At 51.7% G+C, this 23343-nt stretch overlaps 1 long non-coding RNA gene across 1 annotated transcript; it reads right to left on the bottom strand.

Annotated features, from left to right (window-relative positions):
* Positions 1-2054: 2054 nt before the first annotated feature.
* LOC311521602 lies at positions 2055-17138 on the bottom strand. Its single transcript, XR_014711929.1, has 3 exons — positions 16985-17138; positions 15618-15661; positions 2055-2755 (listed from the first exon to the last, which is right to left on the bottom strand). It is a non-coding gene; the product is annotated as an uncharacterized lncRNA (long non-coding RNA).
* Between the last annotated feature and the right edge of the window lie 6205 nt (positions 17139-23343).

The raw sequence follows: 23343 nt of genomic DNA, 5'->3' as shown, positions 1-23343 counted from the left end.
TCTCTGCTCCGTGCCTCCTCTCCCTGCTTTTTCCTACCCATATAGGTACACACCCATGTACTTTCTCTCTCTGTATCCACACACTCACACAGAGTGACTGAGGAAGAGTCTAATTTAGAATGAATCAAAGCTCTTGACTCTCTTAAGGAAAAGCTGCCAAACTATAGGATGGTCCCTGGCTCCAGCTTTCTGATTATCTCAATGTTCCTTTGTAACAAGAATATCTTGTCCTCCCAACACCAGGCAGTATTGTCAGGGGCATCTGCTCTTCCACTGTGCCACTGAGGAGCAGTTTTATGGCCACAAGAGATGCAAAGACAGTCTAGAATTGTTCAGTGGATGCATATTTTCACTGGGCATTCCAGGGACTCAGTCAAAGGGGTGGGAAGCAATATGGCTGCTGCTAGGTCTCTTTGACCCATGTGCGAGGAAAGTTCCTCTCTCTCTACAGTCTCTCCAAAGTGTTTGTCATTCAAAGTGCTTTAGCAAGGTGGGTGAGGAGTATTATCTCCATTTTACAGATGGGGAAACTGAGGCACAGAGAGGGGAAGGTCAACGTTCTCAAAAGCAGCTACTGATTTTTGGATGCCTTCATTTCTTGTGCCCAACTGTGGACACCTGGGGGCTGATTTTCAGTGGGGCTGTGGAGCCAGTGCTCCCATTGCCTTCAACTGAATTTGGGGCTAGAGCTGGTCTGGAGGTAAAAGGCGTCTGCATGGAGAGCCCTAGCTTTCTGCGGTGCTCTGGGGATGTGCAGGGCTTGTGGCTTTCTTCCATCTTGGCCCCCTACCAGGATGATGTGGAGGTATCTCAGCTCAGGTCTCCTCAGGGAGATTTCCTCCCCCAGAGCCTTCTACCATGAGCTGTGCCCCAAGTTGGTTCATCCAGCACTTGCACCAGGAAATTGTCCCCTACACTTTCCACTTCTACCATGGGTTTGACCATGGGGGTGGGATGACTTAGCCGCAGAATCCCAAGAAACTGCATCCTGAAAACAATTCAGGTCAGATCAAAACCCTCATTGGACAAAGGATCACGGTGCAGTATGAGTGAATGGCAAGAACAAGCAACGGCGGTGTGGGACTTTCTGTACTCTGCTACTTTCTGGAAGCCAAATTCTGCAACACGGGAAATTCACAGGGCCCAAATTCTTCTCTTACAGAGATGTATCTTTAAATGACTGCCCTTGTCTGATTTCTAGCTCCATAATAGCCCATGCTTATTAAACTCTTAGGGGACAATGTGAATGCCTATTGAGCACATTTGCAGAAGTGGAGACAGAGAGTGTTTATTTTAATACATGATTGAGTTCAAGCTTCCCTGGCTGCTCACACTTCTGGGAATGATTTCAGCAACTGTTCTGATCTTCAGAGAAGTTGTCACAACGAAGGCCCCGATCTTACAAGCTGATCATTGCGGGTGGCTCACTGCACCTAGGATGAAGCTCACAGAAGACTTTGCAGGCGTCCACCTACACGGAGCTGCTAGCAGGGTTTGAGCCTGAGAGGGTTTGAAATGGGGTCCCCTTTCTACCTATGATTCATTTACAATGCAGCTGATGTAACAGTGACAACATAGTGGTGTGAGTAAAAGTATTTGAAGGTGTAAAATTGCCATACAATGGGGTCAAACTCAGTAAAAGTCCCAGGGCTATCTCTAATTAAAATGGATTAATCACCTCTCTTGCGTGCAGAGATGACTATAAAGTAGCACATGAAAGGGAGGTGTTTGTGAATGCTGAGATGAAAAGTCATATTCTTTCAAAGATCCCAGTTTTACAATGAGATGAGTGTGGGTGGACCCCTGCGGCTGTACGGAGCTCAGACATGTTTGGGGGCCAAAGCCACTGATCCTCTAACTGATCCACATTGTTATGAATTACACCTGAGAGGACATGCACACAACTGCTGCGAATTATACCTTGTAGGACACGCACACAAATGCTACGAATTACACCTGGTAGGACACGCACACAAATGCTACGAATTATACCTGATAGGACACGCATAGTTCGAATCTAGGCTGAGGCACAGAAACATTCCACAACTGCAGAGTTCCCAAAAGACACTAAGTTTATTACGCTCGAGCGTGGTGCCCCCCTGCTAGCCAGGAGGGGACCCTGAATACAGATTATACAAAGGTTATATACTTTTTAGCAAAGCATGTTGCCCTCGTGCATCGGAAACCTTAGCCAATAAACAAACCCTTGTCTTATCTACCACCTATCCCTGCTTGGTGCATTCCTCGTGCTATACCAGTATGTTAATTACACAGCATGGTCCTAAAGCTATGCATCAGTAACTTTTATTATCAGGATGGGAGACACATCAAGTCCAAGAGACAGGGAGTTAGAGACTGACAAAAACCAGATACTGGGAGTCAAGGCAGGCTGGAGACAAGGAGGAGGAATTTCACAGGGATTCAGTATCTAAGGATCACTCCTCCTGGTGTATGATGTGCTGGGATTTAAACAATGGTGGGCCCCAAACCAAAATGGAGTCACATGTGCTAACTTTTCCTTAACAACCTGGAAGGACTTTTGTGCATGTACAGAGCCCCAGTGAAGTCAATTAGACTATTCACATGAGCAAACTCATGCAGAAGTGACACGATCCCGCAAATGGGTCCACTTGGGGGGATCCCTGCATGCATGTGGCAGACCCTCGTTGGCTTCCATGGAGCTCCTTCTAGGTGTAAGGTCTCGAGTGAGCAGGGCAGCTTCTGGAATCCTGGCCAGTGTTTGCAGGGACAGGGCCTGATTTAAAACAAGATGCAACAAGTGAGTGTGACAAACACTAGGAGGAAAGGGCATGTGAAATGAGAGTGATAGGAACAAGTCCAGCCTGGTCCATGGGCTAGTTGTGTGTGGTTGGTTTGTGGGTATTTTTATACCATAGATTACCCTATGTGGTTCTGTTTGGGAGTGTGTGTGTGTTTTCTCACATCTCTGCCTGTTTGTCGTCTGTCTTGTAGAATCATAGAAATGTAGGACTGGAAGGGATCTTGAAAGGTCATTGAGTCCACCCCCCTACCTTCACAGCAGGACCAAGTACCATCCCTGACAGATTTTTGCCCTAAATGGCCCCCTCAAGGGCTGAGCTCACAACCCTGGGTTGAGCCGGCCAATGCTCAAACCACTGAGCTCTCCCTCCTGTGGCCCCATTACTGGAGCAGTTCAGCACCTCCCCATCTTTAAGGTCTTTATCCTCACCCCGCCGCTGGGAGGCAGGGCAGGGCTGTGACCCCCCTTGCCGGGGTGGGGACCTGAGGCACGGAGAAGGTAGGACTCCAGTGGGGCTTAGGTGCCTAAACCCGGGAGGATCTGGGCCCAGGGCACTGGCCCCCCGCGGCCCTGGGAGCCTGCGGCACGGCAGGGCCTGGTTCCGCGGCAATCCCGGGGCTGACCCCATGGCCGTTCACAGCCGGGCCCGGGCCCGGGCCCCTCCCCAGAGCGGCGCGAGGGACCCGCCGGGGCGCGCGTCCCGCTCTTTCCCCGCAGCCGCCGCAGGGGGAGCCCGGGCCAGGAACCTGGGACCGGGGAGCGGAGGCGGAGCCCGGATTGCCCGTTGCCAGGCGACAGGGAGAAGCGGGACCCAGGCCCCGCCCCCAGGGCGCTCCCTCCCCACCGTGCCCCCCCCCGGCACCGCACATGCGCAGTAGCCCACAGGTGCAGGATCCCCGGCGGCCGGACTCCGGAGCTGTGTCTCCGCCCTGGCCAGGCCCCGGGGCCGAGGCGTTCCTCTCCGAGCCCTGCTTCGCCGACGGCAGCCTCCGGGGCAGGCGGGAGCCGGACCGCTAGCGCCGCCCCCTCCGGCCGGGAAAGAGCGGGCTGCGGGCCTCCCCCGAGCCGGTGTCCCGCGGGGTGCCGCTCGGCGTAGGAACGGGCCACGTGCGGGGCACTGAGCATGCTCCGTTCATCTGCTGAAGCCGCTGCCCTTCCCCCTGCCCTTCCCCCCGCCGGCCTCTGCGGCCGGCTTCTGGCGGGGGGGCAAAGGGGGCGGGGCGGGGCTAGGGAGTGAGCAGGGGGCGGGAATTGGCTGGGGGGGGGGTCTGCGGCTGGAGGCAGCGGCAGGAGAGGGGCTAAAGGGAAAATCAGGAAGGGGGGGCGCTGGCAGAGGGTGTCCGAGGGAAAACCCGGCCCAGGCAGGGGCACAGGCGCCCGTAGGTCTCGCTGTGTCAGGCGGCCCCTGGGCTCGGTGTGAGGGGTCGCCCCTCCGCTGGACCTGTCTTTGGTCCCGCTTCGATTGTCCCCGTCAATTAATCAGCGTTTTAAATACATTGTTTTAAAAATTCCCAGAGGGGGGAATATGTGATTTTAAAGGGTTCCTTAATTCACCAGAGGAAGGTTGAACAAGACCCCTTTGGCTTGAAGTCGCTGTCACAAAATCCCGCCTGGAAATGACCCTTTGTAAGAGTGAAGCTAATTATCCAGCGCCACGAGCGCCGCAAGGGACGGGGTGGATTCCCCATCACTTGCCGTTTGTAACTTAAGGTCGCGGCTCTGGCTGCGAGACACCCGGTGTGTGGGTGCCCCTGTTCCCCTTTTATAACCTCCAGTACATGGGATCCTCCAGGATCCCCGGCGTGCGGGTGCTCCCTCCCCCCCCCCAGGGTGCCCGGTGGGTGTGTGGACAAAAAGAGACCGCGTCTCACCGTCTCGCCCAGGCTACGCTGCAGGGACTATTCACAGGCGCGATCCCACTAGGGCTCGGCAGGGGGGTTTTGACCTGCTCCGTTTCCGACCTGGGCCGGTTCACCCCTCCTTAGGCAACCTGGTGACCCCAAGCTCCCCGGGGCTCACCATATCGCTGCCGAGCTTAGTGCGGACACCCGCTCGGCACCGCCCGCCGCAGCCTAGAACCCCCGAACTCCAGCGATCCGCCGGCCTCAGCCTCCCCAGGAGCTGGGATCACAGGCGCCTGCCACGGCGCCCGGCTGGGCTTCCCCGCTCCCATCTCCGGCTTTAAACGGCGCTGGGGAGCTGTGTGCCTTGGCCAGACGGGGGCAGGCTGCCATGGGGGAAGGCTCCTGCTCCCCCCGGCCCCCGGCCGCTCCTGTCGGTGTGTGGGCTCCGCTGTCCTCCCAGAGCGGACCCCGGTCCCCGCATCCCCCGTCCAGGAGCCCAGGTGCGGGGAGCCCCGCCCCGCATACAGAATCCTGGACGTGTCGGTGTCCGTCCCTCTGTAGAGGATCCGGGAGTGTGGATGCCCTTGTCTCCCCATGCAAGATCCTGGGTGTGTGGGTGCCACTCTCCCCCCACAGATCTCTGGTGCGTGGGTGCCGCTGTTCGCCCTTACAGGGTCCCTGGTGCATGGGTGCCTCCCTCCACCCCAATTCAGAATCCCCAGGGTGTGAGTGCTCCCACCCCCGATAAAGGAGCGGGGGGGGGGTATAAGAAGAGACGGGCTCTCGCTGTCTTGCCCAGGGGTGCTCCAGCCGCTGTTCACGGGTGCAGCAGTCCCCCTATCAATCCCCGCGGGAGTTTTAACTTGCTCCGGGGGGGCCCTCCTTAGGGAACCTGGGGACCCCGAACTTCCCAGAATCACCATCTTAACGCCAACCTTAGCACAGACACCTGCTCAGCATAGCAGGGTGCAGCCCTGAACTCCGCCAGCTCGCCTCAGCCTCCTACTACATAGCCAGGATTACACACAACGCAGGAGCCCTTTACCCAGCGTGCCCAGGTCCCTCCCAGCCCCCGCTTGCAACGCGGCTGGTCAGTTCCACCCTTCGGCCAGACGGGGGCAGCACTAGCGGTCTCATCTAAATGCTGTTTGCATTTGACCCTTCAGATTGCGGATTAACACCCACAGACAGATCTGTAAAAAAACCAGTTTGTCTGGCAACTTCCACCTTCTCTGTACGTATATCTATATCTTCTTACTGTATGTTCCATTCTGTGCATCCGATGAAGTGGGCTGTGGCCCACAAAAGCTCATGCTCAAATAAATGTGTTAGTCTCTAAGGTGCCGCAAGTCCTCCTGTTCTTTTTGCGGATACTGCTCTGAAACCGGACAGATCTCTGAGTGCAAGCCAAATCCTTCGACAAACTAAAAATGTAAGCAGCAGCTCCCCTTAGAAAGATCAGGATTTTTGCCTTAAAAAACGAGGAAAACGTGCACTGTTCCATTCTATCTGCAGGAGAGATTGAAACCCAATGATTGTAAATCAAGATCGCAGCTTTCGCTGCAATATACCTGGTGTGTGGGTGTCCCTGTTCCCCCCTTCAGAACCTCTGGCACATGGTGCCTCCCTCCTCCTAATTTAGGATCCCCACTGTGTGGGTGCTCCCATCCCCCCATCCAGGATGCCTGGTGGGTGTGTGGACAAAAAGAGACCGCGTCTCACTGGCTTGCCCAGGCTACGCTGCAGGGACTATTCACAGGCGCGATCCCACTAGGGCTCGGCAGGGGGGTTTTGACCTGCTCCGTTTCCAGCCTGGGCCAGTTCACCCCTCCTTAGACAACTGGGTGACCCCAGGCTCTCCAGGGATCACCATATTGATGCCAAGCTTAGTGCAGACACCTGATCGGCACCACCCGCTGCAGCCTAGAACTCCTGAGCTCAAGCCATCTGCCGGCCTCAGCCTCCCAAGTAACCAGGATTACAGGCCCAAGCCACAGTGCCCAGCTGGTTTCATGCTCTCCCACTTCCAACTCTAGACTCTGCTGGTGAGTTCTGTGCTCTGACGGTGTGAAACTGGAGCATGGAACTGAACTAATGCTCTGAATGTTATTTGCATTGTGCACTGCACATGGAGGGTAACACACAGGACACTGATCTTTGAGCACAACCCTCATCCTGAGGAAGGGGGGGTGGGGGGGCAGTATGAAAAGAGACTGGCTCTCACTGTCCTGCCCAGGCGTTGTTACAGCAGCTGTTCACAGGTGCAATCCCACTATCGATCAGCAGGGGAGTTTTGACCTGCTCCATTTCTAACCTGGGCTGGTTTGCTCCTCCTTAGGTAACCTGGGGACCCCAAATTTCCCAGAAATCACCATATTGATGCCGACCTTACCACAGAGACATGCTCAGCACACCAGGGTGCGGCCCCGAACTCTGACAACAGCTTAAGCCTCTCGTCCTACAAAACTAGCATTGCAGGCGCAAGCCTTTAAATCCAGTTTGTCTCCATCTGTCCCCGCTCCAGCTTTGAATTCTAAGCTTTGTCCAGACAGGACAGCATAGAACTCAGCTAATGCTCCACGTTGCTTTTGCATTTCCCTCTTCACATTGGAGGTTAAAACCCAGCAGAAGATCTTTGAAGAGAAGCCGAATAGTTCCCCCAATCCAGAGCGTTAGTAGCAGCTTTCCCAGAAAAGCGCCAAGGTCACCACTGAAGTAAAAGAAAAGCTAGAGCGCTGTCTCCAGGTTCCTACATTGGGCCCATCACTGTGGTGTCTGACAGCTGCAAGGAGAAACCAGGGGAAATGTTTTCATAGAGTTAAGGGCAGAAGGGACCATTAGATCATCGAGTCTGACCCCTGTATAACTCAGGACATAGAATTACACCAAGGCTCATGTTGAACCCAAAGACCTTAGACAGACAAAAGTATTTCAGCCCTTAGGAGGCTAAACTGGGTACCAGAGGCAGAGAACAAGGTTCCCCCAAGGCAATGGCAGGTGAAATATGCCCATCCAAACCAGATGATCCCAGCAGTCGATGCACACCCAGAGGTGGGTGTCCCTGTTCCTTCTGCCATTAAAAACAGGTATGTAGGTGCCCCTATGCCTCCTGCCCTTTTGAATACTTGATCTGTGTGTGGCCCCCTCCAGATAAGAGTCCTTCATGTGGTTTCTCTCCCTTCACCTCCAAATAGGAATAGTGTGTAGAGAGAGTGGGAGGAAGGATACCGGGAGGAAGCACGAGTAGGAGCGTGTGAGAGGGGAGGGCTCCTGCCTCATACTGAGAATGAGGGGCGATCAGTGGGTTATCTCGAGTGCCTATATACAAATGCACAAAGCCTGGGAAACAAGCAGGGAGAACTGGAGGTCCTGGCAAAGTCAGGGAATTATGATGTGATTGGAATAACAGAGACTTGGTGGGATAACTCGCATGACTGGAGTACTGTCATGGATGGGTATAAACTGTTCAGGAAGGACAGGGAGGCCAGAAAAGGTGGGGGAGTTGCACTGTATGTAAGGGAGCAGTATGACTGCTCAGAACTCAAGTATGAAACTGCAGAAAAACCTGAGAGTCTCTGAATTAAGTTTAGAAGCATGAGCAACAAGGGTGATGTCGTGGTGGGAGTCTGCTATAGACCACCGGACCAGGGGGATGAGGTGGACAAGGCTTTCTTCCGGCAACTCGCAGAAGCTACTAGATCACACGCCCTGGTTCTCATGGATGACTTCAATCACCCCGATATCTGCTGGGAGAGCAATACAGCGGTGCACAGACAATCCAGGAAGTTTTTGGAAACTGTAGGGGACAATTTCCTGGTGCAAGTGCTGGAGGAACCAACTAGGGGCAGAGCTCTTACTTGACCTGCTGCTCACAAACCAGGAAGAATTAGTAGGGGAAGCTAAAGTGGATGGGAACCTGGGAGGCAGTGACCATGAGATGGTCGAGTTCAGGATCCTGACACAGGGAAGAAAGGAAAGCAGCAGAATACGGACCCTGGACTTCAGAAAAGCAGACTTTGACTCCCTCAGGGAACTGATGGGCAGGATCCCCTGGGAGAATAACATGAGAGGGAAAGGAGTCCAGGAGAGCTGGCTGTATTTTAAAGAATCCTTATTGTGGTTACAGGGACAAACCATCCTGATATGTAGAAAGAATAGTAAATATGGCAGGCGACCAGCTTGGCTTAACAGTGAAATCCTTGCTGATCTTAAACACAAAAAAGAAGCTTACAAGAAGTGGAAGATTGGACAGATGACCAGGGATGAGTATAAAAATATTGCTCGGGCATGTAGGAATGAAATCAGGAAGGCTAAATCACACCTGGAGTTGCAGCTAGCGAGAGATGTTAAGAGTAACAAGAAGGGTTTCTTCAGGTATGTTGCCAACAAGAAGAAAGCCAAGAAAAGTGTGGGCCCCTTACTGAATGAGGGAGGCAACCTAATGACAGAGGTTGTGGAAAAAGCTAATATACTCAATGCTTTTTTTGCCTCTGTCTTCACGAACAAGGTCAGCTCCCAGACTACTGCACTGGGCAGCACAGCATGGGGAGGAGGTGACCAGCCCTCTGTGGAGAAAGAAGTGGTTCGGGACTATTTAGAAAAACTGGACGTGCACAAGTCCATGGGGCCGGATGCGTTGCATCCGAGAGTGCTAAAGGAATTGGCGAATGTGATTGCAGAGCCATTGGCCATTATCTTTGAAAAGTCATGGAAATTGCCATGAGTCAATGAAAACTCATTGACTCATGAGTCTCATTGAGTCATGAAAACTCATGGCAATCGGGGGAAGTCCCGGAAGACTGGAAAAAGGCTAATGTAGTGCCCATCTTTAAAAAAGGGAAGAAGGAGTGTCATAAATATAAAGGGAAGGGTAAACCCCTTAGAAATCCTTCCTGGCCAGGGGAAAGCTCCTCTCACCTGTAAAGGGTTAAGAAGCTAAAGGTAACCTCACTGGCACCTGACCAAAATGACCAATGAGGAGACAAGATACTTTCAAATGCTGGGAGGAGGGAGAGAAACAAAGGGTCTGTGTGTCTGTCTATATGCTGGTCTTTACCGGGGATAGACCAGGAATGGAGTCTTAGAACTTTTAGTAAGTAATCTAGCTAGGTATGTGTTAGATTATGATTTCTTTAAATGGCTGAGAAAAGAATTGTGCTGAATAGAATAACTATTTCTGTCTGTGTATCTTTTTTGTACCTTAAGGTTTTGCCTAGAGGGGTTCTCTATGTTTTTGAATCTAATTACCCTGTAAGATATCTACCATCCTGATTTTACAGGGGGGATTTCTTTATTTCTATTTACTTCTATTTTTATTAAAAGTCTTCTTGTAAGAAAACTGAATGCTTTTTCATTTTTCTCAGATCCAAGGGTTTGGGTCGGTGGTCACCTATGCAAATTGGTGAGGCTTTTTATCCAACATTTCCCAGGAAAGGGGGGGTGCAAGTGTTGGGAGGATTGTTCATTGTTCTTAAGATCCAAGGGTCTGGGTCTGTAGTCACCTAGGCAAATTGGTGAGGCTTTTTACCAAACCTTGTCCAGGAAGTGGGGTGCAAGGTTTTGGGAAGTATTTTGGGGGGAAGGACGCGTCCAAACAGCTCTTCCCCAGTAACCAGTATTAGTTTGGTGGTGGTAGCAGCCAGTCCAAGGACAACGGGTGGAATATTTTGTACCTTGGGGAAGTTTTGACCTAAGCTGGTAAAGATAAGCTTAGGAGGTTTTTCATGCAGGTCCCCACATCTGTACCCTAAAGTTCAGAGTGGGGGAGGAACCTTGACAAGGAGGATCCTGGGAACTACAGACCAGTCAGCCTCACCTCAGTCCCCGGAAAAATCATGGAGCAGGTCCTCAAGGAATCAATTCTGAAACACTTAGAGGAGAGGAAAGTGATCAGGAACAGTCAGCATGGATTCATCAAGGGAAAGTCATGCCTGACTAATCTAATTGCCTTCTATGATGAGATAACTAGTTCTGTGGATGAAGGGAAAGCAGTGGACATGTTATTCCTTGACTTTAGCAAAGCTTTTGACACGGTCTCCCACAGTATTCTTGTCAGCAAGTTAAAGAAGTATGGGCTGGATGGATGCACTACAAGGTGGGTAGAAAGTTGGCTAGATTGTCGGGCTCAATGGGTAGTGATCAATGGCTCCATGTCTAGTTGGCAGCCGGTATCTAGCGGAGTCCCCCAAGAGTCAGTCCTGGGGCCGGTTTTGTTCAATATCTTCATTAATGATCTGGAGGATGGTGTGGATTGCACCCTCAGCAAGTTTGCAGATGACACTAAACTGGGAGGAGTGGTAGATATGCTGGAGGGTAGGGATAGGATACAGAGGGACCTAGACAAATTGGAGGATTGGGCCAAAAGAAATCTGATGAGGTTCAACAAGGACAAGTGCAGAGTCCTGCACTTAGGACGGAAGAATTCAATGCACCGCTACAGACTAGGGACCGAATGGCTAGGCAGCAGTTCTGCAAAGAAGGACATAGGGGTGACAGTGGACGAGAAGCTGGATATGAGTCAACAGTGTGCCCTTGTTGCCAAGAAGACCAATGGCATTTTGGGGTGTATAAGTAGGGGCATAGCCAGCAGATCGAGGGATGTGATCGTTCCCCTCTATTCAACATTGGTGAGGCCTCATCTGGAGTACTGTGTCCAGTTTTGGGCCGCACACTACAAGAAGGATGTGGAGAAATTGGAGAGAGTCCAGCGAAGGGCAACAAAAATTATTAGGGGGCTGGAGCACATGACTTATGAGGAGAGGCTGAGGGAACTGGGATTGTTTAGTCTGCAGAAGAGAAGAATGAGGTGGGATTTGATAGCTGCTTTCAACTACCTGAGAGGTGGTTCCAGAGAGGATGGTTCTAGACTATTCTCAGTGGTAGTAGAGGACAGGACAAGGAGTAATGGTCTCAAGTTGCAGTGGGGGAGGTTTAGGTTGGATATTAGGAAAAACTTTTTCACTAGGAGGGTGGTGAAACACTGGAATGCATTACCTAGGGAGGTGGTAGAATCTCCTTCCTTAGAAGTTTTTAAGGTCAGGCTTGACAAAGCCCTGGCTGGGATGATTTAATTGGGGATTGGTCCTGCTTTGAGCAGGGGGTTGGACTAGATGACCTCCAGAGGTCCCTTCCAACCCTGATATTCTATGATTCTATGATAATGGTCTCAAGTTGCAATGCGGGAGGTCTAGGTTGGAGGGTGGTGAAGCACTGGAATGGGTTACCTAGGGAGGTGGTGGAATCTCCAACCTTAGAGATTTTTAAGGCCCAGCTTGACAAAGCCCTGGCTGGGATGATTTAGTTGGGGTTGGTCCTGCTTTGAGGAGGGGGTTGGACTAGATGACCTCCTGAGGTCTCTTCTAGCCCTAATATTCTATGATTACCTTTCCATAGACATTTTACATGCCACACTTTGCACAAGATTTGTTGCAATTATATAACAGTAGTAGCAATAATGATCTACATAGTCATATTTTATCAGATAATGTCACAGGCACCCCCACACCCAGGATCCTGTATTTGGGGACAGCGGCACCCACACACCCAGGGTGCTCTACAGAGGCAAGGGCACCTACAAATCAAGGACTCTGTATGGAGGGATATGGGCACCCACACACCTAGGGTCCTGAACAGGGGGATGGGAGCACCGAAACATCCGGGATCTTATACGGGAGGAGAGCGGAGCCCACACATCTGAGATCCTATACGGGGGTAGGGGCATTAGCCCAGTTCCAGGCTGCCCCCCTCTGGCCAAGGCACAGAACTCACAAGCTGAGTTTAAAGCTGGAGCTGGCTAGCAGGAAAACCAGCCTGGTGCCGTGGCTTGTGCCTGTGATCTCAGCTCCTGGGGAGGCTGAGGCCGGCGAATCGCTGGAGCTCAGGGGTTCTGGGCTGCAGTGGGCTATGCCGATCGGGTGTCTGTACTAAGCTCGACATCAATATGGTGATCTCTGGGGAGCGTGGGGTTGCCTAAGGAGGGGTGAACTGGCCCAGGTTGGAAATGGAGCAGGTCAAAACTCCTGTGCCGATCAGTAGTGGGATTGCGCCCGTGAATAGCCTGGGCAAGATAGTGAGATGTGGTCTCTTTTTATGCATCCACCCACCGGAGATCCGACCTGTATGGGGGGGATGGGAGCACCCACACAATGAGGATTCTGTACTCGGGGGAGAGAGATGCACCCATGCAACACGGATCTTGAAAAGGGGAAACACAGACACCCACACACCACGGATCCTGGAGGAGGGCAGGGCAAACCATACACTGGAGCCAGTTCATGGGACAGGGGGGACACCCCATATGCTCCAATGAACCATTCTTAATGCGGAAGAATGGGGGCATCCACACAACAGGGATCCTTAATGGGGTGGAGGACACCCCCACACTCCACAATTAACCAAAAGGGACAGGGGCACCAGACATCCTCAGAAGTGTGGAGATCACCCACAGCCACAGGATCCCTCATGGGTAAGACAGAGGCACCCAAACACGGGGGATTTTTAATGGGGCCCAGCACAGCCACACACCAGGGATTGTTAAGGGTTGAAGGGAGAGGGACACCCACACACACTGAGTTCATGTCCTTGAAGGAATCCAAACACCACCGAGAAGGACCTGGTCCGTTCCACCATGGCAGCCCAGCGTGCATGAGACAAAGTCTCTTTTTATACAGACAACACAAGAGATCCTGAGTAGGGGGAGAGAGACACCCACGCACCAGAGATCTTTAATGGGCTGGGGTGCGCCCACCTGCATACCAGGGATTCTTATGGGTGGAGGAATAGAGACAGCCAGACACACTGAGAGCACTTCCTCCAAGGAGCCTGGGCAAGACAGGGAGACACAGTCCCCCCTTGACATATCTGCCAAACAGCCTTCCTCCCACCCCCTCTACACACTGTTCTTATCTGGAGGTGAAGGGAGAGAAACCACATGAAGGACTCTCATCTGGAGAACTGGGGGTAACCACTTACCACGGGGTATTCTTAAGGGCTGGAGGAACAGGGACTCCCACCTCTGTAGCATGGGGTGTGGATCACCTGCTGGGGTCATCTGGGCACATTTCACCTAAATCAGTTCCCTGCCATTGCCTTGAGGGCACCTTGTTCTCTGCCTCTGGTACCCAGTTTAGCCTATTGAGCGATCATTGGTGTAATTCTATGTCCTGAGTTTTTCGCGGGTCAGACTAAATGATCAGATGGTCCCTTCTGCCCTTAAACTCCATGAAAACATTCCCCCTGGTTTCTCCTTGGGGCTGTCAGACACCACAGCGATGGGCCCAATATAAGAACCCGGAGACAGCGCTTTAGCTCGTCCCGTCCTTGGTGACGTCGGCGCCCTTCTGGGAAAGCGGCTACTAACGCTCTGCATTTGGGGAACTGCCCGGCCGCTCCTCCGGGACCGGCCTGCGGGGCTCTCAGCCGCCCGGCGAGCCGGGGAACCCAGCCCGCCCCGTGGAGCGACGGCCGAGTTCGCTGGAACCCTGCGTTCGCTGGAACCCTGCGACGGCCGAGTTCGCTGGAACCAGGCCGAGGAACCCTGCCCCCCCGTGGCCAAAGCTGAGAACTGACAAGCCGGGCTGAAAGCGGCAGCTGGGACCAAGCGGGACGCGCCGGGCACGAAGGCTCCTGCCCGGCGTCCGTTCCTGGCTATGTACTGGGAGGCTGAGAGCAGCCGCTGGTCAGCGTTCAGGCCCGCCTTGGTCTGCTGAGCCGCGGTCCCTGCTCAGCCTGGCTTCTGGGAAGTTCGGGGTCACCAGGTTGCCTAAGGAGGGGTGAACCAGCCCCGGGCCAGAAGGAAGGGGGTCAAACCTCCCGTGCCGATGGACAATGGGATTGCACCTGTGAACAGCTGCTGTCGCACCGCCTGGGCCGGACAGCCAGAGCCAGCCTCGGTTTATCCAGCCCCCCACCCCACCCTATTCCTCAGGACCAGGGCTGTGCTCGGAGATCTGTGCCCTGGGTTTTAACCTCCATGTGAAGCGCACAGTGCAAATCACATGCCGAGGATTAGCTCCGTTCCACCGCTCAGAGCACAGACCTCGCCGGCAGAGTCTGCAGCTGGAAGCGGGAGAGCACGAACCCAGCCGGGCGCCGTGGCAGGCGCCTGTGATCCCAGCTCCTGGGGAGGCTGAGGCCGGCGGATCGCTGGAGCTCGGGGGTTCTAGGCTGCAGCGGGCGGTGCCGAGCGGGTGTCCGCACTAAGCTCGGCAGCGATATGGTGAGCTCCGGGGAGCTTGGGGTCACCAGGTTGCCTAAGGAGGGGTGAACCGGCCCAGGTCGGAAACGGAGCAGGTCAAAACCCCCCTGCCGAGCCCTAGTGGGATCGCGCCTGTGAATAGTCCCTGCAGCGTAGCCTGGGCGAGACAGTGAGACGCGGTCTCTTTTTGTCCACACACCCACCGGGCACCCTGGGGGGGGGGGGGGATGGGAGCACCCGCACGCCGGGGATCCTGAAGTGGGGCGGAGGGAGGCACCATGTATCACGGATCATGAAAGGGGGAACAGGGAGACCCACACACCAGGGATCTTGCATAAAGAGCTGCCATCTTCATTTATGACAGGTTTCTGACAGAGTAGCAGCCGTGTTAGTCTGCATTCGCAAAAAGAAAAGGAGGACTTGCGGCACCTTAGAGACTAACAAATTTATTTGAGCATAAGCTTTCCTGAGCTACAGCATACATCCGATGAAGTGAGCTGTAGCCTAAGAAAGCTTATGCTGAAATAAATTGGTTAGTCTCTAAGGTGCCCCAAGTACTCACCTTCATTTAGACACTGCAAGTGACGGGGACTTTACCACGTCCCTTGCGGAGTTTGTGCCACTAGATAATTAGCTTCACTGTTATAAATGGTCATTTCCAGTCGGGATTTTGTGACATCGACTTCAAGCCAACGGGGTCTTGTTCAACCTTTGTCTGGTGAATTAAAGAACCCTGTAAAATGACATATTTCCCCCCGGGGAAGTATTTAAAACCTGTGATGAATTCGCCTCTCACCTCTCTTCATTCACTGAAATCAATTGAGCTTCTGCAGTCTCTCTCTGCAAACAGACCAGAACAATGCACATTTTCCTTGGTTTAATGGCAAAAATCCTGATCTTTCCAAGGGGAGCTGCTGCTTAAACTGTCGGTTTGGGGAAGGATTTGCTTTGCACTCAAAGATCTGCGCGCTGGGTGATAATCTGCGGTCTGAAGGGTCAAATGCGGACAGCATTTAGATGAGCCCGTTCGTGCTGCCCCCGTCTGGCCAAAGGGTGGAACTGACAGAGTCCAAAGCGGGGGGTTGCGGGCAGCAAGGCGAGTGGGACACTGGCTCGTGTCTGCAAGTGAATCCCAACCCCACGGGCAGCCCGGCTGGTGAATGGCTTGAGCTCAGGGGCTGGGGGAAGCGCGGGGGTCTGCGCTAAATTTGGTATCGCCAGGGTGATTCCTGCGGAGCTTCGGGTCACCAGGTTGTCTAAGGAGGGACGAGCACAGCCGGGTGGGAAACAGAGCTCGTTAAAACTCCCGTGCCGATCACGAGTGGGATGGTGTCTGTGGGGATATGCCTTTTACATATCAGCCACACAGCCGGCTCCCCACCCCCTCCACCCACTCTTCTCCTTTGGAGGTGACACGAGGGAAACCCCCTGGCGGATTCTTATCCGGAGGGGGCCACCTACATACCAGCTATTGCTAAGGGCAGGAGCAAGGATCCCCTGCTGCGATCATCTGGGCGTATTTCACCTCATCGGTTCCCTGCCATTGCCTTGGGGGCAGCTGGTCTCTACCTCTGGTGCCCAGTTTAGCCTCCTGTAGGTATCTCTGGCCTCATCACTTGCAGTCTCTAAATGAAGATCGCAGTTCTTGCCTCCTCCCCCCCGCCCCCCCCCCCCAGGGTGCCCGGTGGGTGTGTGGACAAAAAGAGACCGCGTCTCACCGTCTTGCCCAGGCTACGCTGCAGGGACTATTCACAGGCGCGATCCCACTAGGGCTCGGCAGGGGGGTTTTGACCTGCTCCGTTTCCGACCTGGGCCGGTTCACCCCTCCTTAGGCAACCTGGTGCCCCCAAGCTCCCCGGGGCTCACCATATCGCTGCCGAGCTTCGTGGGGACACCCGCTCGGCACCGGCCGCCGCAGCCTAGAACCCCCGAGCTCCAGCGATCCGCCGGCCTCAGCCTCCCCAGGAGCTGGGATCACAGGCGCCTGCCACGGCGCCCGGCTGGGCTTCCCCGCTCCCATCTCCGGCTTTAAACGGCGCTGGGGAGCTGTGTGCCTTGGCCAGACGGGGCCAGGCAGGAACTGGCATATTGCCCCTCCCCCCACATGCTGTAATTAGACTGATGAAACAAGCCAGCAGAAGTCGTTTGTTTACAATAACTCACAAAATGTAAATAGCTCTCCACCATTGTCTTCCTCCTGCCTTGTTCCTTTGCCTGAGCCCCCAGTGATCTTCTCTACTATGGGTTGCATTTGCTCACACTTGCTCTGTTTCTCAACTGGCGGGTCACAAAAGTCAGTTGGGGCTTGCAGGGAGGAGTGTCCTGCGGCTTTGAAAATCGTATCACCGCCTAAAGCAAAGCAAACTCTCGCCCTTCCGCTGCGGGCGCGCTGTTACCCTTCAAGGTCCACACTCTGTGTCAACAGTTTGAAACTCACACAGCTCTGATCGTTATTCACTGGTACATTTTTACTCTTTCATATTAAGGGTCAAGAGGGCATGAACATTTTTAACTGCAAATAAGGGGTCATTGACCTGAAACGGTTGAGAAAAACTGCTCTATATTAGTAGCATCAGCTACCCAGTGAGACTGATTCTCTATGGTCCTCTGCCCCAGAGCATTCTGATGATTTGTTCTCTAGGTCCAACCCATGCTTATGTAGACATTACTTGAAATCTTGCCCACTTGCTGAATGGAGCACTCCTGCACTAGGAAGCTAGAAGGGAGGTGCATTGGCTGGGACAAGATTTTTACTTCTATTTTTAGATGAAGTGGGTGGAGGAGCAACATTATTAGTCTCAGAGTAGGGCACCAAAAAGAGTTAGTTACTCTATGACCGGTACCAGTCACTGCTTTCAGGGTGCACTGTTTATGTTCTGACATTGTGACACGTTATAAAATAGAGACATGAGCTGTAGCTCACGAAAGCTTATGCTCAGATAAATTGGTTAGTCTCTAAGGTGCCACAAATCCTCCTTTTCTTTTTGCGAATCCAGACTAACACGGCTGTTACTCTGAAAACTAAATCATAACACAGCCAGAAAGTCCCAGGTGCTGGAACTAGGGGTGCTGGGGTTCTGCTGCACCCCCTGGCTTGAAGTGGTTTCCATTATACCCAGGTTTCAGAGTAGCAGCCATGTTAGTCTGTATTTGCAAAAAGAAAAGGAGGACTTGTGGCACCTTAGAGACTAACCAATTTATTTGAGCACAAGCTTTGGTGAGCTACAGCCCACTTCATCAGAGGCATTCAGTGGAAAATACAGTGGAGAGACTTATATACACAAAGAACATGAAACAATGGGTGTTACCATACACACTGTAAGGAGAGTGATCAGGTAAGGTGAGCTATTACCAGCGGGGGGGGGGGGGGGGACCTTTTGTAGTGATAATCAAGGTGGGCCATTTCCAGCAGTTGACAAGAACCTCTGAGGAACAGTGAGGGGTGGGGGGTGGAAATAAACATGGGGAAATAGTTTTACTTTGTGTAATGACCCATCCACTCCCAGTCTCTATTCAAGCCTAAGTTAATTGTATCCAGTTCGCAAATTAATTCCAATTCAGCAGTCTCTCGTTGGACACAAATCAGAGGTCAAGAATTATAACATTCAAAAACCAGTCGGAGAACACTTCAATCTCTCTGGTCACTCGATTACAGACCTAAAAGTTGCAATACTTCACAAAAAAAACGTCAAAAACCGACTCCAATAAATTATGCTCAAATAAATTGGTTAGTCTCTAAGGTGCCACTAGTACTCCTTTTCTTTTTGCGAATACAGACTAACACGGCTGTTACTCTGAAACTTACCTGATCACTCTCGTTACAGTGTGTATGGTAACACCCATTGTTTCATGTTCTCTGTGTATATAAATCTCCCCACTGTATTTTCCACTGAATGCACCCGATGAAGTGAGCTGTAGCTCACGAAAGCTTATGCTCAAATAAATTGGTTAGTCTCCAAGGTGCCACAAGTCCTCCTGTTCTTATTATATCCAGGGTTTACAGTTTGGTTCAGTGGCTCTCAGAACCCGCACTATAAAAATTGTTCCAGTGCCCTGACAGAACATTCTGATTTGTTATTTTTTAGCTTTGCATAAAATAGGACAGGCCCATGCAAATTGTGATTGCCTAGTAAATTTTGAAACAGTGTAACAAATCCATTTGCAGCTGGGATCACAGACACAAGCCAGGTGCCGGGCTGGTTTTATTGCCGCCCAGTTCCCATTTTACACTCTGCTGGTGAGCTCTGTGCTCTGGCCGCGTGGAACCGGAGCATGGAACGGAGCTAATGCTCTGAATGTTATTTGCATTGCGCACTTCACATGGAGGTTAAAACCCAGGACACAGATCTTTGAGCACAACCCTCGTCCTGAGGAATGGGGTGGGGGCTGTGTAAAAAGAGACTGGCTCTCACTGTCCTGCCCAGGCGTTGCTACAGCAGCTGTTCACAGGTGCAATCCCACTATCAATCAGCACAGGAGTTTTGAGCGGCTCCATTTCTGACCTGGGCCGGTTCACCCCTCCTTAGGCAACCTGATGACCCCGAACTTCCCAGAAATCACCATATTGATGCCAACCTTAGCACGGACACCTGCTCAGCACACCAGGGTGCAGCCCTGAACTCTGACAATCAGCTACCCTCTCTTCCATAACGAGCGTTACACAAAAGAGCCATTCGGCCCAGCGTGTCCAGGTCCATCCCACCTCCAGCTCTAAACTAGGCTTGTCAGTTCTAAGCTTTGGCCACATGGGAGCACCCTGGAATTCAGCTAATGCTCCACATGGCTGGCTGCATTTCCCACTTCACATTGCAGGTTAAAACCCAGCAGACAGATCTTTGAATAGAAGCTGAATAGTTCCCCAAATCCAGTGTTAGTAGTAGCAGCTTTCCTAGAAAAGCGCTGACATCACCTTTTAAATAAAAGAAGAGCTAGAGCGCTGTCTTCAGGTTCTTATATTGGGCCCATCACTGTGGTGTCTGACAGCCGCAAGGAGAAACCAGGGGAAATTTTTTCATAGAGTTTAAGGGCAGAAGGGACCATTAGACCATCTAGTCTGACCCCCGTGTAACTCAGGACATGGAATTACACCAAGGCACATGTTGATCCTGAAGACCTTAGATAGACCAAAGTATTTCAGCCCTCAGGAGGCTAAATTGGGTACCAGAGGTAGAGAACAAGGTTCCTCCAAGGCAATGGCAGGGAACAGATGAGGTGAAATATGCCCAGATGATCGCAGCCGGCGATCCACCCCCAGAGGTGGCTGTCCCTGTTCCTCCTGCCCGTAGGAATACCTGGTATGTGGGCCCCCCCAGCCCGGACACATAAGAATTTTCCGTCTGCTTTTCATTGCTTCACCTCCAAATAAGAACAGTGTGTAGAGGGGGTGGGAGGAAGTCTGTTTGGCAGATATGTAAAGGGTGGACTGTGTCTCCCTGTCTTGCCCAGGCTCCTTGGAGGAAGTGATTTCAGTGTGTCTGGCTGTCTCTATTCTTCCCACGCATAAGAATCCCTGGTGTGTGGGTGCACTGGGCCTCATTAAACATCCCCGGTGCTTGGGATCCTGTGGCTGTGGGTGTTCCCCACCCCATTAAGGATTCCTGTTGTGTGAACCATATGGGTATGTCCAGGACCAGCTCTAGGCACCAGCCAAGCAAGCACGTGCTTGGGGTGGCATCCCGGCGCTCTCAGAGCTTGGGGTGGCAAATTTTTTGCTTGGGGTGGTAAAAAACCTAGAGCTGGCCCTGGGTGTGTCCCGCATCCCATGAACTAGCTCCAGTGTGTGGCTTGCCCTGCCCCCATCCAGGATCTGTGGTGTGTGGATGCCTCTATTCCCCTTTTCAAGATCCATGTTGCATGGGTGCGTCCCTCCTCGCAATTCAGGTTTGCCATCATGTGAGTGCTCCCACCCCTGCATACAGCCTCTGCAGGGGTGTATAAAGAGGCCGTGTCTCACTGTCTTGCCCAGGCTACACTGCAGGGGCTATTCACAGGCGTGATCCCACTACTGATCAGCACGGGAGTTTTGACCTGCTCCGTTTTTGACCTGGGCCGGTTCACCCCTCCTTAGGCAACCTGGTGACCCCAAGCTTCTCAGGGATCACCATATTGGTGCCGAACTTAGTGCGGACACCCGACCGGCATAGTTCACTGCAGCCCAGAACCCCTCAGCCTCCCAAGCAGCTGGGATCACAGGCACAAGCCACGGCACCCGGCTGGGTTTATGCTCTCCCACTTCCAACTCTAGACTCTGCTGGTGAGCTCTGTGCTCTGACGGTGTGAAACTGGAGCACAGAACTGAGTTAATGCTCTAAATGTTATTTGCATTGTACACTTCAAATGGGCACAAGCCACGGCGCCGGGATGGTTCACCCAGTCCCAGCTTCAGCTTTAAAGTCTGCTGGTGATTTCTGTGCATTGGCCAGACGGGGGCAGCCTGGAATTGGCCTAATGCACCCACCTCCACAACTGTAATTAGACAGATGAAACAAGCCAGCAGAATTCATTTGTTTACAATAACTCACAAAATGTAAATAGCTCTCCACCACTGTCTTTCTCCTGCCTTGTTCCTCTGCCTGAGCCCGCAATGATGTTCTCTACTATAGATTGCATTTGCTCACACTTGCTCTGTTTCTCCATTTGCTATTGAAAACAGAAACAAAATCACAGATACCCACACACTGACAGGATGAGAAACTTGGAAAAAAAGAGCCATTCACCATTTGAACTAAAGGAGACCTTCCTCTGCTGAAACACATACTCCTCCCCCTCCTCCCTTCCCCAGTATTTCACAACTAGTAGATGTTTTCAGATGTTAGGGTATGGACTTTACTATCCCTTGTACTGACTACTATATAGCAGAAATCTCATTTGGGCTCTGATCCGACCCTCCCACACTCTGAAGTCAGTAGTAACTTTGCCATGAGTGCAGTTTCAGACCCACACACTCCTAGCAGAAGTCCAGGGATGAGAAGCACACATTAACATTCTCCATATTCTCTTGCTTTGTCAAAGAAAAAAGCTTCATTCTAAACTTATTTTCTTACCAGTAATAATTATGTAGTGTAAAAAAATCTTTCATTTTTATTTTGCACTGAAAAGAGCAAGCGATTTTCTTTTGCCTTTCCAAGGGGCTTCTTTGCATGCTCCATTTAGTAGCTATAAAGTGGTTGTAATGCATATTAAAAGTTCTGGTATTTTTGAAAGAATACTATAAGGATACAACAAAATGTCATACTAATGTAATCTTAAGTGAAACATGCCCTTTGTCTCTTTTTTAGCTGTGCAATCATGAAGGCAGACAATGGTGGGGTTTTGTCATGTTATCTGGTCTCAGCCTGAAGGCTGACCAATAAGGGAACACTGGTATTTTTCCACGTTTGTATTCTGGAGCCACCTTACCCACATTTCCTCTCACACTCTCTCTTATATGCAGCTATCAACACACTCCAGGGCTTGATTTACTTCTGGTTCCCTCCCCAAGGGATTTGCAAGAGTGGGCAGATTTATATTTCCAATCAGGGCATCACAGGAGCCCAGGCTGGCAGAGGCTGCACTGGAAATGTGCTGAATCAATGTATTCCTCTGCGAGGGTCCCCTGCTTTGGACCGCTTCATCAGCTGTCCCAGGCAGCTGCAGGGTCCCCCATGGAGTGAACATAAGAATGGCCATAAAGGGTCAGATCGAAGGTCCATCTAGCCCAGTATCCTGTCTTCCTACCGTGGCCAATGCCAGGTTCCCCAGAGGGAATGAACGGAGCAGGTAATCATCAAGTGATCCATCCCGTCACTCATTCCCAGCTTCTGGCAAACAGAGGGTAGGGACACCATCCCTGCCCATCCTGGCTAATAGCCACTGATGGACCTATCCTCCTTTTAACTTATCTGGTTAGTTTTTGAATCCTGTTATAGTCTTGTCCTTCACAACATCCTCTGGCAAGGAGTTCCACATATTGACTATGCATTGTGTGAAACAATACTTCCTTTTGTTTGTTTTAAACCTGCTGCCTATTAATTCATTTGGTGGCCCCTAGTTTTTGTGTTATGAGAAAGAGTAAATAACACTTTCTTATCTACAAAAAGAAAAGGAGTACTTGTGACACCTTAGAGACTAACAAATTTATTTGAGCATAAACTTTCGTGAGCTACAGCTCACTTCATCGGATGCATTCAGTGTAGCTCACGAAAGCTTGTGCTCAAATAAATTTGTTAGTCTCTAAGGTGCCACAAGTACTCCTTTTCTTTTTGCGGATACAGACTAAGACGGCTGCTACTCTGAAACTTCCTTATCTACTTTCTCTGTACCAATCATGATTTTAGACCTCTATCATATTCCCCCTTAGTTATCCCTTTTCCAAGATGAAAAGTCCCAGACTTATTAATCTCTCCTCATACAGCAGCTGTTCCATACCCCTGATCATTTTTGTTGCCCTTTCCTGAATCTTTTCCAAGTCCAATATATATTTTTTAAGATTGGGCGACCACATCCGCAAGCAGTATTCAAGATGTGGGCATACCATGGATTTA

Source organism: Lepidochelys olivacea, assembly GCF_965140295.1.
Source record: "Lepidochelys olivacea isolate rLepOli2 genome assembly, chromosome: 6".
Taxonomy (NCBI): domain Eukaryota; kingdom Metazoa; phylum Chordata; order Testudines; family Cheloniidae; genus Lepidochelys; species Lepidochelys olivacea.
This window is presented reverse-complemented; position numbering and strand designations above follow the sequence as displayed.